The sequence below is a fragment of the Rattus rattus genome, chromosome 7, assembly GCF_011064425.1.
Source record: "Rattus rattus isolate New Zealand chromosome 7, Rrattus_CSIRO_v1, whole genome shotgun sequence".
Taxonomy (NCBI): Eukaryota; Metazoa; Chordata; class Mammalia; order Rodentia; family Muridae; genus Rattus; species Rattus rattus.
In genome coordinates this window covers 62503654-62522141 of record NC_046160.1, presented here as the reverse complement: position 1 = coordinate 62522141, position 18488 = coordinate 62503654, and the positions used below count along the sequence as shown (strand labels likewise).

General features: G+C 36.4%; 2 pseudogenes; both read left to right on the top strand.

Annotated features, from left to right (window-relative positions):
* The first annotated feature begins 1575 nt into the window (after positions 1-1575).
* LOC116906071 lies at positions 1576-6699 on the top strand (annotated as a pseudogene).
* Positions 6700-16626: 9927 nt separating this feature from the next.
* Positions 16627-18488, top strand: part of LOC116905015 — a 10337-nt pseudogene continuing 8475 nt past the window's right edge.

Genomic DNA, 18488 nt, shown 5'->3' with positions numbered 1-18488 from the left:
ATTTTTTTCAATTTACATTTCAAATGTAATTCCCTTTCCCAGTTTCCTGGACATAACCCCCTATCCCACACCCTCCCTTCTTCTATAATGGTGTCCACCTGCATATTGAACCCACTTCCCACCCACCCAACATTCCCCTGCATGGGGGGGTCCAACCTTGGCAGGGGTCCAAGGATTTCTCCTTCCTTTGGTACTCAACATGGCCTTCTTCTGTACATATACAATTGGAGCCATGGGTCAGTCCTTATATAGTCTTTGGGTAGTGGTTTAGTCCCTGGGAGCTCTGGTTGGCATTGTTGTTCTTATACAGTCGCAAGCCCCTTCAGCTCTTTACATGTGGAGCATGATCTGAATGTCCATTTCTTCAGTCGTTTCTCCAAACTTTGCCTCCATATCACCTCCTATGAATATTTTTGTTCCCCCATTTCAAAGGTGTGAAGCATCCACACTTTGATCATCCTTCCTTTTGAGATTCATGTGGTCTATGTATTCTTTCTTGAGTGACTTGAGCTTTGGGGCTAATATCCACTTAGAAGTGAGTGCATACCATGTGTGTTTTTCTGTGATTGGGTTACTTCACACAGGATGAAATCTTCTAGTTCAATCCATTTGCCTATGAGTTTTGTGAAGTCAATGATTTTGATAGCTGAGTAGTACTCTGTTGTGTAGATGTACCATATTTTCTTTATCCATTCCTCTGTTGAAGTGCATCTGGGTTGTTTCCACCTTCTGGTTATTATAAATCAGGCTGCTATGCACATAGTGGAGCATTTGTCTTTGCTATATATTGGAGCATTATTTGGGTATATGCAAAGGAGCGGTATAACTGGGTCCTCAGGTAGCACAATGTCCAATTATCTGAGGAACCTCCAGGCTGATTTCCAGAGTGATTGTACCAGTTTGCAATCCTAACAACAATGGAGGAATGTTCCTTTCTTGTAATTTTAGTATGAAAAACTTATGTTGTATTATATGTATAACCTTGTCTTCTTGATGAAATCTTCTCTTGATTGAAACAGTTTATTTTTTTACTTGTTGTGATGATGCTGCAATAATCATTTAGGTACATATACTACTGAAGTATATTTATTTATTCATTTGGGTGTTTTTAATATATAACATGTTGGAATGCCAAATATTAATTGTACGTATTCTAAGAATGGAAACTCTGTAAACTTCGCGGTTTTTAAAATTCCCATCACTCTCGTCATCCTTACAACTATCTGTAAATTTATCTGTTAACCTTGTCACAAGTGGAGCACCTGTCTCAGGCTAGAAATTTATTAAGAGCTTAGGCCCAGAGTTATATCCACAGCATCTCCACATCGCTCATGGAAATCTGATGGGATGAATTCTCATAGAGAGGATTAGGACTTGGAACTGAGCATTATTCTGCCTGATCCAGATGTCCTGTACTCTTTTCTTCTCCAGCTGTAGGTCCTCATCTAGAAAGTGCCCTGTTTATGAATATGTAAATCATTTGAATCAGTGGTTGTAAATTCAGGGATATGCATAGTACAGAACAACAAACGAAAAGTGTCCTCTCTACAGTCCTTGAGTGTACAGAGCCTCATGATGAGATGGAGCCAGCTCATCCTCTTTCTGGGGGCAGTAACTACAAGTAAGGGGCTCCAAGTTTCAGATATGAAGATGGGCCACAGACTCAGGTGACAATGATATCCACTCTGTCATTTTCCCCACAGGTGCCTACTCCCAGATTCAGCTGCATCAGTCTGGAGCTGAGTTGGTGAGTCCTGGGACATCAGTGAAGATATCCTGCAAGGCTTCTGGCTACATCTTCACTGACCACATTATAAATTGGGTGAAGCAAAGGCCTGGACAGGCCTTTGAGTGGATTGGAAGGATTTATCCTGTAAATGGTGATACTAACTACAATCAAAAGTTCTGGGCAAGGCCACATTCACTGTAGATCGGTCCTCCAGCACAGCATACATGCAGCTCAGCAGCCTGACATCTGAGGACCTTGCTGTCTATTACTGTGGAAGGCACAGTGTTGCAAAACACATCCTGAGTGTGTCAGAAACCACAGAAGAGCAGCCAGATGGTCTGGGGTTGAGTAGTCTCAGAGAAGATTACTCTGAGTATGTGCTCATGAGTAATCATTCAAAGTGTCCATTTTTTGTTTCTTGTTTTTTTTTCCTTCTTGACATATAATACTTTTGTCACCTTTGCAAAAGGACAAATATGAATTACATGTTGGTGATTTAGGATCTTTCTAGAATATCCCATACCCTGTCAATCTCTTCACTATTGACCATCTTCATTGACATGTTTCTTTTTAATAAAAGAACAAAAAAGATAAACTGAGATTATACATGATAAATAGATCTCTGGATGCTGAGACCTTTTGTTGGAACTGAAGGGAATACAATATAATACAAATGCTATCTGTAAAATCCAACCAATCTCAAACTAACTACAATCAAAGAGATTTTCTGGTTTGTTGTTAATTCTGAATGTGTTGTGCAACACATTTTCCAGTTTCTTAGAATGTAAAAGACATGAATAGCAGAAACCATAGTTGCATTAGTATAATTCTTAAAAGTTGTAAGTATTGTTAAACCAGTTTTACAGACCTAATTTTTTAAATCAATGGATGGAGATGCAAACTGAGTTAGGCTTTGATGATATATATTAATATAAAGTTCTCACAAAACTTGTCCCAGTCCCAGTAGTCTGCCGTACAGTCACTAGCCTTTAGAGGACATGAATCTGTATGGATACAGCATCAATTCTCACAGTTGTTTTCATACCTGGAGCTCATCATTGTGATCCAGAATACTTGTGAACTGGCATGTCTCTGAATTTATCTGTTTCTTGTGCATTGTTTTTGGTGCTTTTCTTATGTTTGATTGTTTTGTCATATTCCAGTTTGTTTGCTTTTTATTTGTATTATTTCATTTTTTAAAGTTATTTTTCAGTTCTGTTTGTTTTCTAATTAAATAAAGGGAAGATCAGGGAAAAGTTGGGGGACAAGAATCAGTAACCAGAATTTATTGGATGAAAATCTATTTTTCAATTAATAATTAGAAAAAATGCAAAACCCAAAAATGTGTCCTGTCAACAAGAAACACAGGTATAAAGATGGACCAGAGAGAGAGAGCGAATGGGTAATCAATAACCAGACCATGTTGAGAGCCATCCCATGATCAAGAGCCAATCGCTAATACTATTAATGATGTATATAGAGGGGGAGGGGGAGGGCTTAGGGGATGTTTGTCCGGAAACCAGGAAAGGGAATAACATTCGAAATGTAAATAAGAAATACTCAAGTTATTAAAAAAATAAAAGTAAAAAAAATGATAATTTTTTATGCTTGCACAAATGAGCCTAGCCTGACTATCCTCTGTGAAACTCCACTTAGCAATTAACTGAAACCGAGGGAGAAACCCACAACCAAATATTAGATGGAGCTCCTGTACTCTAGTGGGAGAGTTGCGTGTAGAATTAAGGGACCTGAAGGTGACATGAACTCTATAGATAGCCCAACAGAGTCAACAAGCCTGGACCCTTGGAGGCTATTAGGACCTGAAACACCAAAAAGGCCTGGACCAGGCACCCACCTCCTGCACAAACATAACAAATGTGAAGTTCTATGTTATGACTTGATAGGGATAATCCAGAACTGAAGCAGGATATATGTCAAAGCTAATATCTAACTGTGGAATATGTTTCAACTCACTAGAATGCCCTCTGGGAGTGCATGGGACTAGTGTTGCAGAGACTTGATGTGACAGGTTTGTGAATACCCAGGATTGTCCCATTGTCTCTGAGGTGAAAGAGGGAACAATGGGGTGAATGACTGTAGGAGGCAGGCTTAGATGGGGTGCAGCAACCAGGTTGCAAAATAAATAAATTAATGGAAAATTATAAACAAAGATTTCTGATACCATCATTTTTTTTATAAATCCCACATAAGCCCAAGCTCCCAGACTTTGTTTCCTGCCTCTATTTAAATTGTTCAAAATGTAGTCATAGACAAAGATTTAATAAAGGATTTAAGACAATGGCATATGTAAAATGTATAAGGCTAAGGTTTATGGAAATAATAAGTAAAATGATTGGGCTTTAATCATGTATTTGTTAAGTATTTGTGTTTATGTGTGTATGTTTGTGCGTGTGTGTATGTGTGTCTGTCTGTCTGTCTTTTCAGTAATTAATACTGTTTTTAATCTTTAATTGCATAGAGTAATATTTTCTAGGAAGACTTATTATTTTTTGAGGACACCCCTGAATGTTTCAGAGCAACTTATGTGCATAGACAAGAATGAGAACATGATTCAGATCGACTTTTTTAAGCTGGCTCTGACTTGGAGAACCTACAGAAAGGTAGTTTAGGTGCACTTAAACACAGTATAATTTGGAACAGGATGTCTAGGCAATACTAATTTCCACAAGCATTCTAATTCAAGTTTCGTAGTGAAGCTTAAGGTATGACTGCATAGAAAATGTTTTATGAGATTTTTGTGACTATGAGGGTTCTACAGCTAAAAGATCAAGAGTCTAATGTGGTATTTGACCAACAGCATAGAAGTCAGTAGGCCGTAAAGTGCATGTGATATCTCCCCTAAAGGAAGGTAAATGTTTAAGAAAGGAGAGAGATGATTGGAGTAATCATGTAGGGGATTTAGACTGTGATCTGTCATTACACATAGCAAAAGGCCACCAGGTTGTTAAGAAATTCTTCTCTCAGATTCCTTATGGAGTTCAGGTGTTTGATTTTATCTATTTCCTTGATGAAACACTGAATAAAAATCTGGTTCTCTTAGTTCTTCTCTGTGAGTACAAGGCCCTCATGCCCTCTACAATTTCAATATCAATGCAATCAGTAATTTTACTAAATATGTGTTGCCTTGGGACAGGAAAGGGTTCGAAATAAAATATTTGAGGAGCACGTGCATAGAGGGGTGTTTCATGAATCTACCCCAGTATTTCTCCTTCTCACTTAACCACTGAATAAACTCAGGAAACCATCTCCTATATCAGTTAATCCTCGTCATGATAGACACAAGATCTGACAGTTTTCACTATAATTAGTTGCTAAAATCTCTGTCAGTCTCCTAAACCATCTTCAGAAAAAGAAATGAAACAATTTTCAGGCCCACTCTGTCGCCATGAAGACATGTAATAATAGAGTGAATTACTCAACTGGAATATTAGAACCTGGAGTAACTCTAACCAAGCAGCTGTAAAACTTGTATGACAAAATTTCAAGTTTTCAAGAAAGACATTGAAGAAGATATCAGAAGATGGGAAGATATTTAATGTTTATAGATTGATAGGATTAACACAGTAAAAAATGACTGTCCTACCAACATCCATATAAGGATTCAATAAGTGCAATTTCCATCAAAGTTCCAAACACAATCCAAAACAGACCTTGAAAGGACAACATTCTACATCATGAAGAAAAAATAAAAGAACAACAAAAAAAGAAGAACAGAAACAAAACCCAAAGATAACTAAAACAATTCAGTAGATAACATTCCCTCATTTCAAGTTGTACTGCAGAGTTATAGTAGTAAAAATAGCATGGCACTGAATTAAAAACAGGCAGGTTAATAAGTTGAATTGAATGACAGATCCAGAAGTACATTCACACACTTACAGACACCTGGTATTTTATGAAGAAGCAAGAAGTAATCAGTTAAAGAAAGACAGCCTCTTCGACAGTTGGTGCTGTTTTGTTGGATGTTGGCATGTAGAAGGATGAAAATAGATCAATATCTATCATTTTGCAACAAACTTAAGTCCACGTGGTTTAAAGAACCCAACATTAAACCAAATATACTAGGCCCTAAAAGAAGAGAAAGTGTGGTATAGCCTAGAATTCATTGTTACAGGAGACAAGTTCTATAACTATTACACAGTTACGCACCATTACATAATTACAGAGTTGCTTAGATTAATAATTAATAAATGGGACCTCATGAAACTGAAAATTGTCTGTAACCAAAGGATACTGTAAAAAGGACCAAACAGAAACCTATAGAATGTGAAGATTTTCACCAACTCCACATGTGACAGAGGCCAGATTTATAAAATATATAAAGAACTCATGAAACTAGCATCAACTCTCTGAAAAATTCAATTAAAGTGGTGCATAGTTATACAAAGAATTCTTAAGAAGGAATTTTCAGTGTCAAAGAAGCACTTAAAGAAATGTGCATCATCATTCGATATCAGGGAAATACAAATCAAAATGACTTTTATATGCCATCTTACAGTATCTGAGTGAAGACAATGAAAAACTCAAGCCACATCTGTTCTGGCAAGAATATAGAGCATGGGAACACTCATCATTACTGGTGGAAGTGCAAATTTGTAAGTCCATTTTGACAATGGTTTTTCTTCAGAAAATTAGGAATTGATCTACCTCAATATCCAGCTATACAACTCCTGGGCATAATCCAAAGGACCATCTATTCTACTATAAGGACACTTGCTCAACTATGTTTATAGAAGATTTATTTGTAATAGCTAGGAACTGGAAACAATCTACATGTCCCTTAACCTAATAATGGATAAGTCAAATGTTTTAAACTCACTCAGTGGAATATTGCACAGCTGTTAATAAACAACATTGTGATATTTGTAGGTAAATGGATTAAACTAGAAAAGATCATCCTGAGAAGCAACGCAGAACCAGAAAGAGGAACAATATGTGTAGTAACTTAGAAGTGGATTTTAGGTTTAAAGTAAAGGAAAATCGTGCTATAATGCATGGATACTGAGAGAGTAGGTAAGGAAGAGGGTTTAAGTAGGGACACGGGAATCTCCTTGGGAAAGGCACATAGAATAGAAATTGTTGGTTGAGATGAGAACATGAAGGAATTCTATTGGGAGAGGAGGGAAGTAAATACTACTAAGAGGGGACCAGAGAGATATTTTTCCAGCAGCTGAGTTCTGTAAGTATTATGCTGTCTGAATATGTTACTACACAAGCCAGACTGAGCAACTTCAGTGAAACCTAGGACACATTTATGTGTAGGTGAGCTCAGAATCACCAAGACAGATAATAGAGCCAAGAATCCCCAGTAGAGAGATTTTAGTGTGTAGGAGGGGACTCTGTATCCTCTCTGGCTTCCTTTCTTAATTATATTTCATAAACTTCACCTGATACGATTGGCATGTGGCACTTATATGTTTAAGCACAGTAAAGATTCACTGTTAAGCATCATATATATATATATGTATGTATATATGTATATATATATTCTTTCTTATTTTATTCTGGTTTTATTTATATTTTATAATTTTTCTGAAAATAAAATTTCATACAATGTATTCTATTTGCTTATTAGCCTCTCCCAGTTCTTTCTAGGTCCTTTCAACCTCCCCACCAGTCACCTCTATACCATTTATTTCTTTCTTTAGAAAGCAAACTCATTAGCTATAAAAAGATATTTGAAAGGTTAACAAAAAGAAAACAAAAGCAAACACACACACACACACACACACACACACACTCCATATAAACAACTCTGGGACAATTATATATAGTCCATTCACGAGTGAGATGAAAAGGTTACAGAATGAAATGATAAAAATATCTGTAAAAGTACAGTTGAGTTAATTCGTGTTGGCCTCGTCTTGGTAGATATTTCTTCATACTTGAGACTAATTAATATACCCAATGATGCGTATTATTTGCAAGCAAGTTTCAATTACAGAAACTTCATAGGTGGTGGTGAGAGATTGTGTCCATGTGCCTTTTTCAACACTGGTATCCTGTTTGGATTGAATATTTGCAGTCTCTGTACATGCTGTGAATGCCTCTGTGTTGGCTGAAGGGAGAGAAAATTAATCAATGATCTTACATAGTGCCAGAACTTGCAGTCTACAGCATCACACTTTAGGTAAGATGTATTTACTAGTGCCTGACTGTTTTACACTTATGAGCTGCTTTCTAAGTGAATTTGTGGATCGTTGTATAGAAAAGACCTCATCCTAGTTAAATATATTCAAAAGCCCACCGCTAGGGAAAAAATAGGCCTTGGCAGATTCTAGTAGCATTGCTAATCATCAAAGTGCCAAACTACTAAACATTTATGTTTATATCCAATAGAACAGTCCTTCTCTTAGCATTGATCACAGAAACTTCTATTTTGTTTCTTTGTTTGGATATTCTGTATGTTTGATGAATAATGCAGACATACCATGTACTGATAATGAGTACCTGAGGATTCAACCACAGAAGGGTTATCTAATTTAACCTTCTATCCAAAAATCAAGGACCAGCACAAAGAGAGATTAGAAAGTATGTAAGATTCAGAAGTGGTATGGATAGTCAAGAAATGCTATCTCAGGAACTGTTATGACCACTATACTCATGTCACAACAGCTATAGTTACCAGCACAAGACCTGAGCAAATCAAGTCCATTGATGTCAAAGAATGAGAACACATAATATCTAAGAACTACTATTGAGAGACTCATATAGTGTCTTAAATTCTAAGATGGTCTTCATTAATAGAGATATCTATAGTAGAATTGATTTTCCAAAATATGATGTAATTTTCTTAGAATTTTAGAGAAATTGTTGTTTTGTATATAATCATCCCTTCCTTATGAATTTATCTGCTGACTTCATAATTGAGTTCTTGTAGATACTGCTGCAATAAACTTTGATGTGCCAATATTTCTGAGGTAAATTTCCTGCCAGTCATATCCATCTGCTTTTATTATGTAGTCTGTCAAAAAGTTGAGTATTACTTTTATGCATCTAAAAGATGATCTCTCAATTTCTAGTCACTATCATCATTTCATCATTTAAACCACCACCTAGAAATTGTTCTCATATTTCTGGCACAGAGAAACTGCTGAAGGATGTTATTGAGAGCTTGTGCTTCGATGTTATTTCTATAGCATTTTCATAGGAATCAGTGGCATGATATAGGATGCACTTTGTCAGAGAGGATTAGCACTTGGACCTCAGAACCAAGCTGTCTAATCTTAATGTCTCATAATTCCTTCTCTAGCTGTAATAGGACCTTATGTAAGAACTACACTGCTCATGAATATACAAATCACATAAATGAATGGTTGTTGCGTCCAGAGATGTTCACATTCCCAAAATAACATATGATCAGTGTCCTCTCCTTATTACTGAACATGCTGTGCCTAACCATGTAATTGAGATAGATTTCCTTTCTATTTGTTGCATCTACAGGTAAGAGGCTCATTTCAACCTTTAAACAGACAGAGGGACTGATATGACAATGCTATTTGTTATGCCTTACTCTCTACCTGTGTACATTCCCAGTTAAAGCTGTAGCAGTCTGGGCCTGAGTTAAAGATGCCTGAAGCCTCAATAAAGTTTTTCTTCAAGTCTCTGACCATAAGTTCAATGACTACAATATGTACTGGGTGAAGCAGAGACCTGGACAGGGCCTAGAGTGGGTTGGATAAATTTACTGTGGCAATGGTGATACTGGTTATGCTCAGAATTTCCAGGGCATGGCCACACTGATTAAAGATAAAATTTCTAAAACAGCCTACATGGAGCTCAGTAGACTGACATCTGAAGACTCTGTGGTTTATTATTGTGAAAGATAAAACATTGCAACCATATCTTGAGTGTATCAGAAACCCTGGAGGAGCAGGAAACTTCTATGTGACTGCAAACACAGAGATTGTTAGCCTGAAGACTAGCTCAGGAATAATCATTCTGAGTGTACCTGTGTCTGCCACCTTCTCACTCTACTATAAGTCCTCTTGCCAAGTTTTCTAAAGGATATCTTTAAAAGATGTGATTCTGATTTAGGTTGCCAATACAGTATGTTCTACCTTGTCATCTCTTCACTAATTACCCCTTACATTGACATGTTTCTTACATAATAAATAAGGGAAATTGTGCTGATTTACTGTGATAAAAATATCAATGGACTATAAGTCATTGGGGCTTTCATAGAAGTGGCATAATATAAATTAAAATATGAATGTGACCAGCAAAACTCAAATCAATATCATCTGGGTACATAAACATCCTTTCATATTCTTAAATATTATGTGATCTCAGGTGTACTGCTACCTCACTGTGTGGTCCAGCAATAATTCCAGTGTCTTAGAATATGACAGACAGTACATCAAAATGTACTAATACATAATTACATTTCCTCTAATTTGGTCAAATGTATTATTAAATAACTGTTCAACAAACTTCACTAATTAAGTAAATGTCTGTACACGGAAATTGAGTTCAAGTATTATACTCTGGTTTCAAATCTCAGTATCCTGAGCATCATCCTCAAATCTTTACAGAACATGGACTTACATCAATTCAGCATTATCTCAAAGTCTTTTGAATACCTAGTAGTTACACTTGTTCCATAAAGTGCTTGAATTTGGCATGGTAGAGTACCTGTAGACAGTGTCCATCAGTTGTGCTGGCTATTGTGCTAGATCCAACAACACCAAACAAACAAACAAACAAACAAACAACACTGGGATTCATGGAGATCTGGAAAACAACTGAGGTACAGCTCACCAACCATGTTTGAAACACTTATGTAGAATCACCAGGTAGATAATGAAGAGAGAAGGAAAAGAGATAGTTTGGAGACTCTCAGCCCATAGGCAAATTTATATAATCAGGCTCTCAGAACCAGCAGGGGGCACTGAAGATCCACTAATCTTTAAGAAGCAAATGTTAGTAGAGGCAGATGAAGTATGCAGAGAGGATTCCACCATCACCTGTGGATTTCATTCCCTAAATTGGTACTTTCATGTTGGAAAGTGGTAGAACTGTTAGATACTCATGTTAAGACCCTTGGAGAACTTCATTGTTAAGTTATATCAACAACAATGATGTTACCAAGAATGACGCTAGAATTCTATTTCTTCCAGTAATTAAACTGTGTCATGAATCTCTTTCCAGCCTAAGGTAATGATATGTGGGTTCCAGGAGTCTTGGAGTAGTCCATAGTGTTGCTGATCACTGGTACGAGATGTACTACAGTCTCCAAATGCTCTGTGCTAGTTTCTGAGGGTCACTTCAACTTCTTAGCATCACTGTAATAGTTGACTCTGTCCATGTGGCCTGTGAACTATGGAAGAATGGTTGACATTAATGAAAATGGATGTGGGGACATGGTTTCAGTGGGATGGAAGAGCTCGGTGTGAACAGATGCCAGGTTGGAACTGGTCATTTGATATTTCATATAGCTTTAGATCTCAGAACTCAGCAATCCATTGACTAACACACACACACACACACACACACACACACACACACACACACACACACAACCCTTTATGTGTACTGTCGGAAACAAATCTCTGTCTTCCTCTTTTCATTCACATGTAAATTGCAGAGATTATATTTGTTACAATAGTGTTGTTTTCATACTGAATAATACTGTATTAGAACCTTGTTTTCTATTGTCCACTGAGAACCTGGTTTCTCACCATAAAGGAAAATGGGATCATTTGCTCACTGGTGAACTGTATTAGTAGTGTTAGGCTTGAAGGGTTTCCAGAGCATGAAGTGACAATGGCTTCAACTACTGAGGGTCCACTCTCAAGTTCAACTGCAGTAGTTTAGAATGAGGGGACATGGGATTCATTTAATGTGTTCTTTATTATTTTCAACTCAGATATCTTCTCTGCTTCCTATATAAGTTTGGTGAAGCAGAAGCTTGCACATGGGCTTGAATGGTTGGATGGATCCTTCCAAGAATTGACACAACAAACTACAGTGATCAACAGTTTTTGGACAAAATCATACTGACTATACTGAATATAGACATAACCTACAAAACAGTCTGTTGGGAACTCAGCAACCTAATATCTGAAGACTCAAATATCTATTACTGTGCTAGTCACAGTCTTACAGTCAGCATCAATATGTGTCAGAAACTCTGACAGGCCAGAATGCTATCTTGGGGCAGAGAGGACAGAGGTGAGTAGCCTAAAGACTTGCTTAAATTGTGATTATGTATTGAGGAAAGGAGCAATAGGATTAATAACTAATTCTCAGTGCATATGAGAATGTTCAAGGCATCTGTATGCATGATTATGACAGCTCAAATTATGAGTTAGTGAAGTTGACCCACATGTGTCCATAGTGATGTTAATCTCAGCACAGTTGTCTACCATACTTGGGACAATATTTTGGAGCAGAAATGTTTTATCAGATGTTAAAAGAATGTCTAATTTACAGGTAATGATTAATATTTTGTTGAATAATTATGAACAAAATTGATTTATTAATCAAGTTCACATTTATGATGATCTTTGAGGAATAGGTGCAGAGAATGACTATTGATTACTGACTATACATTCATAATTTTTTTAGACTAAATACCTTACCCTGTAATTACAAGCTACTTGCACAATACTGACTACAGTGACATAAGAACATTTCTGACAGTCTTTGAGACATATGAGCATTTTATTAATATTCCATAGAGTCAGATCTTATTTCATATTTCTATATATTACCCAGAAATTTTTGGAAGGATCCCAAAATCACAGAATCATAGAGACAGGTGGACTCTGAAGAATTCTGTCACAACTAGGATCAAAGGAGTGACAAGCTCCAGTCAAATACAGCAAGACCGGTAGCAAGAGAGAAAATCAGATGGTAAGAAGCAATAACAAGAACATAAGCAACAGAAAACAAGGTTACATGGCATCAACAGGACATAGTTCTCCCACTACAGCAAGTCACAGACACAACATCACTCCAGAAAAGCAAGATTTGGATTTTAAAATCCCATGAAGGTTGGGGATTTAGCTCAGTGATAGAGCACTTGCATAGCAAGCGCAAGTCCCTGGGTTCGGTACCCAGCTCCAAAAATAAAATAAATAAATAAATAAATAAAATCCCATTAAATGATGATGATAGAGGACATTAGGAAGGGCATAGAATAGATAACTACCTTAGAGAAATAAAGGAGAATACTGGTAAACAGGTAGAAGCCATTAAAGAGAAAACACAAAAACGTCTTAAAGTATTACAGGAACACAACCAAAGAGGTGAAGAAATTGAACAAAACCATTCTGGATCTCAAAATACATACAATGAAAAATAATAAAGGAGACAGTCCTGGATATAGAAATCCTTAAAAAAAAATTGGAAGCCATGGATGTAATTATCACCAAAAGAGTATAAGAGATAGAAGGGGGAATCTCAGATGTAGAAGGTACCACAGAAAATATTGACACAATAGTCAAATAAAATATAAAAATGCCATAAGTTTCTAACCCAAAATCCAGGATATCTAGGACATAATAAGAAGACCAAACGTCACAAAAATTGATATAGAAGAGATCAAAGATTCCCAAATTAAAAGGTTAGTAAATGTCTTCAGCAAAATTATTGAAGAAAATCTCCCTAAACAAAAAAAATAAAATAAAAAGATGTCCATAAACATACAAGAAGCCTACAGAATTCCAGAAATTTCTCCTGTTACATAATAGTCAAAACACCAAATGCACAAAACAAAGAAAGAATAAAAAAACAGTAAAGGTCAAGAAACATATTAAAACAAAGCTATCAGAATTACAACGGATTTCTCACCAGGGAATATGAAAGACAGAAGATCCTGGGCAGATGTCATACATACCTAAGAGAACACAAGTGCCAGGTCAGGCTACACGATCCATCAAAGCTCTCAATTAATATAGATGCAGAAACCAAGATAATAGATGACAAAGTCAGATTTACACAATATTTTTCTACAAATCCAGCCCTAGAAAAGATAACAGATGGAAAACTCCAACACAAGGATTAAAACTACTTCCTAGAATAAGTAAGAAAGCAATCTCCATAGAACAAACCCAAAACAAGTGACACACACAAACATAATTCCAAGTGTAATAACAAAAATAACAGGAAGCAACAATCACTATTCTTTAATCTCTCCTGACATCAATGGACTCAATTTCCCAATAAAAAGACATCCACTAGCAGACTGGATACATAAAAAGGATGCAGCATTTTGCTGCACACATTAAACACACCTCAGAGACAAAGACAGACACTACCTCACAATAAAAGGCTGGAAAATAACTTTCCATGCATATGACTGAAGAAACAAGCACGAGTGGACATTCTAATATTGAATAAAATTGATTTTCAACCAAAGGTTATCAAGGAAACATAAAGAAGGCCACATCATACTCATCAAAGGAAAAATCCACCAAGATGAACTCTCATTACTAAATATCTATGCTCCAAATGCGAGTGCACCTACATTCATAAAAGAAACCTTACCAGAATTTCAAAGCACACATTGCTTCTCACATATCATTAAAAGATTGAAATACTCAAAATACAGTTTACAGATCACAAAGTCACAACATTGGTTTACATTTGTATCAACAGTGAGTAAAGATTAGAGTTGATCAACGTCGATTCCTGCATTTGCTATAATTTGTATTCTTGCTTATAGTCATGATTATTGATGGAAAATGGATTACTAAAGTTGTTTTAATCTGAATTTCACTGTTATTGAAGGGCATTGGTTCTATGCCATGTAGAAACTAACATTGAGTTGATCAGGAAATTGTGCATGCTGGCTAGGTTTTCTAGTTCAGTAAGGTGCCATGCAACATTCAAGGAGAGAAAAATATCAATTAACTTATGCAAGACCTGACATTCAGTCTATAATATTAGCCTTCAGGTAATACGTACACAATTTTGCCTGGCTGTCACTAAGTGAACACAGATTTCTGTTTGTATCTTAAGTATACTAAGACTTTGTCCCATTTAAACATTGTCAAAAGCTTATGAATCCTGATCGCATAGGCCTTAGTAGACTGTAGTTGCATTGCTAATGATTATGTTGTCAAATCACTATAAAATATTTATTTTTATATCCAGAGGGTTAGTGCTGATCCCAGCCTTGATCACAGAGGCTTATGTCTTCAGTGTAAAGCTTGATACAGAAATTCATTAACATGTTGATTGACAGAGTACTCAGCCACAGAGGAGACTTCTATAGTAAACTCCTCAACAAGTCAAGAACTATCACAAATGAGACTGGAAGGAACATAAGATTTAAAATATGGAGTGGCTATACATGAAATGATACGTCAAGACTTTCACTAATCCACCTGTGAAATCACAGCAGCTATAGTAAACATTCCAAGTCCAGAATAAATCAAGGCTGAGAATGTTACAGGATGAGAGCCTGTAAAAGACTTTGCAGAAAGTAGCTACTGACAAGCTTAACAATACCATGTTAATTACTTGAACATACATGGTAGAAAGAGAGTACTGAATTTCATAAATGTCCTCCTCTCTTAACATGTTCTCCTTGGAGCATGTGTTCATAACCTGCTCTCACCATTTCTCAAAGTGTAAAAATATTTTAAAACATTACAACATGATAAGAGAAGGACTCCTGAGTGGGACACCATGATCCTGAGGGTCTAAAAACATTTGATAACTGATGGGGAAAATGTAATCCCTTTCTATGGAAGGTTTGTGGCATGTTTCTTATATACTAGTGAATGACACACATGTGTATGTATAGACAGTACTGGTTGGACTCCTTTTGTTATTTGTTGTTGAAACAAAAGATGTCAGAAAGTTGGGAGGCAGACATATTGGAAAGTCCCAAAGGAACCTAAGGGACATTCTGGGGTAGAGATGATCATGATATGTTTTTGTACATGAATCACTATTTCAAAGAATAAGCAAAATCATTCTCAAAATAAAAAGAGAACATGTTTAGAATTTGCATGTAAGTGAATATTGTACAGGATACATAGTTCTTCCATAACTTCTACTCTTCTGTTTCTTGTCACTCCTATCTTTTTTATTTTCCTGGAAACTTTCATTTTTTACACTATTTTGCTTTAATATACATACTTGTATGTACCTGTGCAATGTCTAAGAACTATGGATGAGAGACTCATGTAATGTTTGTGCTACAAAAATGACTCATTAATATACATTTCTACAGTTGTATTGATTTTCCTAAAGGTCACATAATTTCCTTATTACTTTAGTTGAAGTGTTCCTGTTATGTTGCATATATATAATCATGTCTTTTTGATGCAATCATCTGCGAACCAACATGTATTTTATTTTTGTAACTTCATTATTATAGTGTTGCAATAAGCATCATTGTGCACATATTTCTGAGACATGTACCATTTTGGCCATTTTGGCCAGGTTTTTGCATGCAATTTGCTCTAAATGCAAGTGTGAATTGTATTTTTCTAAGGAAAGCTGCATATTATTATGTCTTAGTAGCTTTTGAAATTTCCAGGCAACACTATCATCACATCACCATCTTTACGCCCATCTAATAAACTTGAACAAAAGTGAAATAACTGTCCACAGCTGACAAAACTATTGATAGCTTAGGCAATGATGTTACATTTACAGCCTCTGCACAGAGCACCTTGAAGGCATATGTGTTATATTTCTTTAGAGAGGATTAGGAGTTGAACCTCAGCACCCTGCTGCCTGACCCAACTGTCCTAGACCTCCTTCTTTCTAGGAAAATTATGGCCTTAACAAAGTGCACTGCTCATAAATATGCAAATCATATGAGTGTATAATTGTTACAAACATGAATACACAGAGACCACAAAGAATCATAGTCACTGTACTTTCTACAGTCACTGAAAACTCTGGCTCTAAACATGATTTGTACCTGGATTATTCTCTTATTGGCCACATCCATAGGTAAGTGCTCTCAAAACCATTTTGGAAGTTCAAACATGAACCCGAATGATAATGACATCCACTTTTCTTTTCTCTCCGCAGCTGTCCACTCCCAGGTCCAGCTGCAGCAGTCTGGGGCTGAGTTGGTGAAGCCTGCAGCTTCAGTGACATTGTCCTGCAAGGCTTCTGGTTACACCTTCACCAACAATTATTTGCACTGGGTGAAGCAGAGTCCCAGACAGGGACTGGAGTGGATTGGATGGATTGGTCCTACAAATGGTGCTACTAGCTATGCCCAGAAGTTCAAAGGCAAGGCCACAATGACTGTAGACAAATCAGCCAGCACAACCCACCTTCAGCTCAGCAGCCTGACATCTGAAGACTCTGCCATCTATTACTGTGCCAGACAAAGACACAGTGTTAAAACCACATCCTGTGTGTGTCAGAAACTCTCAAGGAGCAGGAAGCTTCCCTGGAACTGAAATGACAAAGAAGATTTGCCTGGCAACATGCTCAGAAACATGCTTTCTGGGTGGCTTCTTGTCTCTCCTGATGACAGGATGAGAGTATTATACGGTCTTTGTCAATTTTTCAAAATTTTAACCCTGAATAACCTGATGCTAATCATGCTTACATCTATAGCTCATTATATGTTGATCACCTCTGTTGGCATGTTTGTTCATTAGTAAATCAATACAAAAGGGAAGAAGGTGAACTTATATAGTGAAAAAATATATCTTGTTTCCAAAATCTGGAATTTTTGATGGACTAGCTCCGAGTAAACTATATATAAAAATGACTCTCAAAGTTACACAAATAGAATCTAACCAATCAAAATCATCCTTTACAAAGTTAAATCTTAAGTTACCTGAGTGCTTGTTTTCAATTCTCTTCCAGTGCTCCAGTAGAAGTTTCAGTCCCATAGAATTTAAGAGATATTTATATCATACTGCTCTGCCATAGAAGTGTAATTCTTGAGTTGATCAAAAGTACTATTAAATCACTTTTCATAAAATGCACTTATTGATCCAATGTATGAACATATTACTAAGAATAGGTTTTAGATTCGGCAAAATTGTCTGGTTTCAAGTTCACTTTCTTCTCAGTCTCATTACACTGACCTACAGTTTTTAGCCTTAGGCTATTGAAATAAACTGACATAGCATCATTAATTGTAGTCCACTAGATCCTTGGAGGTCAGCCACATCTATAGAGCATTTGATTTTTGATAATCTGTGAATTTTAACCAGCAAAGAGAAAGAAGTGGTACTTGATATATGTTGAAGTAATTTTCCGACCCAAGTAAGCCTCGGGAAAGAAAACACAACTCAATTAATATGAATAACCTGCTATACCCTTAGACTGGGCAGATCTACCACTACATTACTATATGCCTCAGCTATTAAATCTCTTAGAACTTGTGGTTTCTCCAGGCTAAATGCCTCAGCTCCATCATCCTTCCACCCACTCTTCGTTTGTCAATGACCTCTCTCACTTCTTTCTCTCTTTCCTTTCAAATCTTCAATTCCAACTTTCCTTCCCCTGGCCAATTACTGGCTCTCATTTTTATTTTACAAGATAAAATGGAAAGAAGATACTAATGAAGTCAACTGAGTCCTGAGAACCATTGCTAGGCCACCCTTCTTGGGAAAGTGAACTAATACAAAAATATAAATAGCTCTAGAGCAATCCATAACACATAATCTCAGGGTTTCATTTCATAAGAAAACCATTAATATTAAATGTTTCTAAAGCAGATGTTATTTCCTTAACATGTAAATGACGTTTTCTTGCTTTTTCTACAGTGTTTTTAAAACTAATCATCTGGCAACAAAACAAA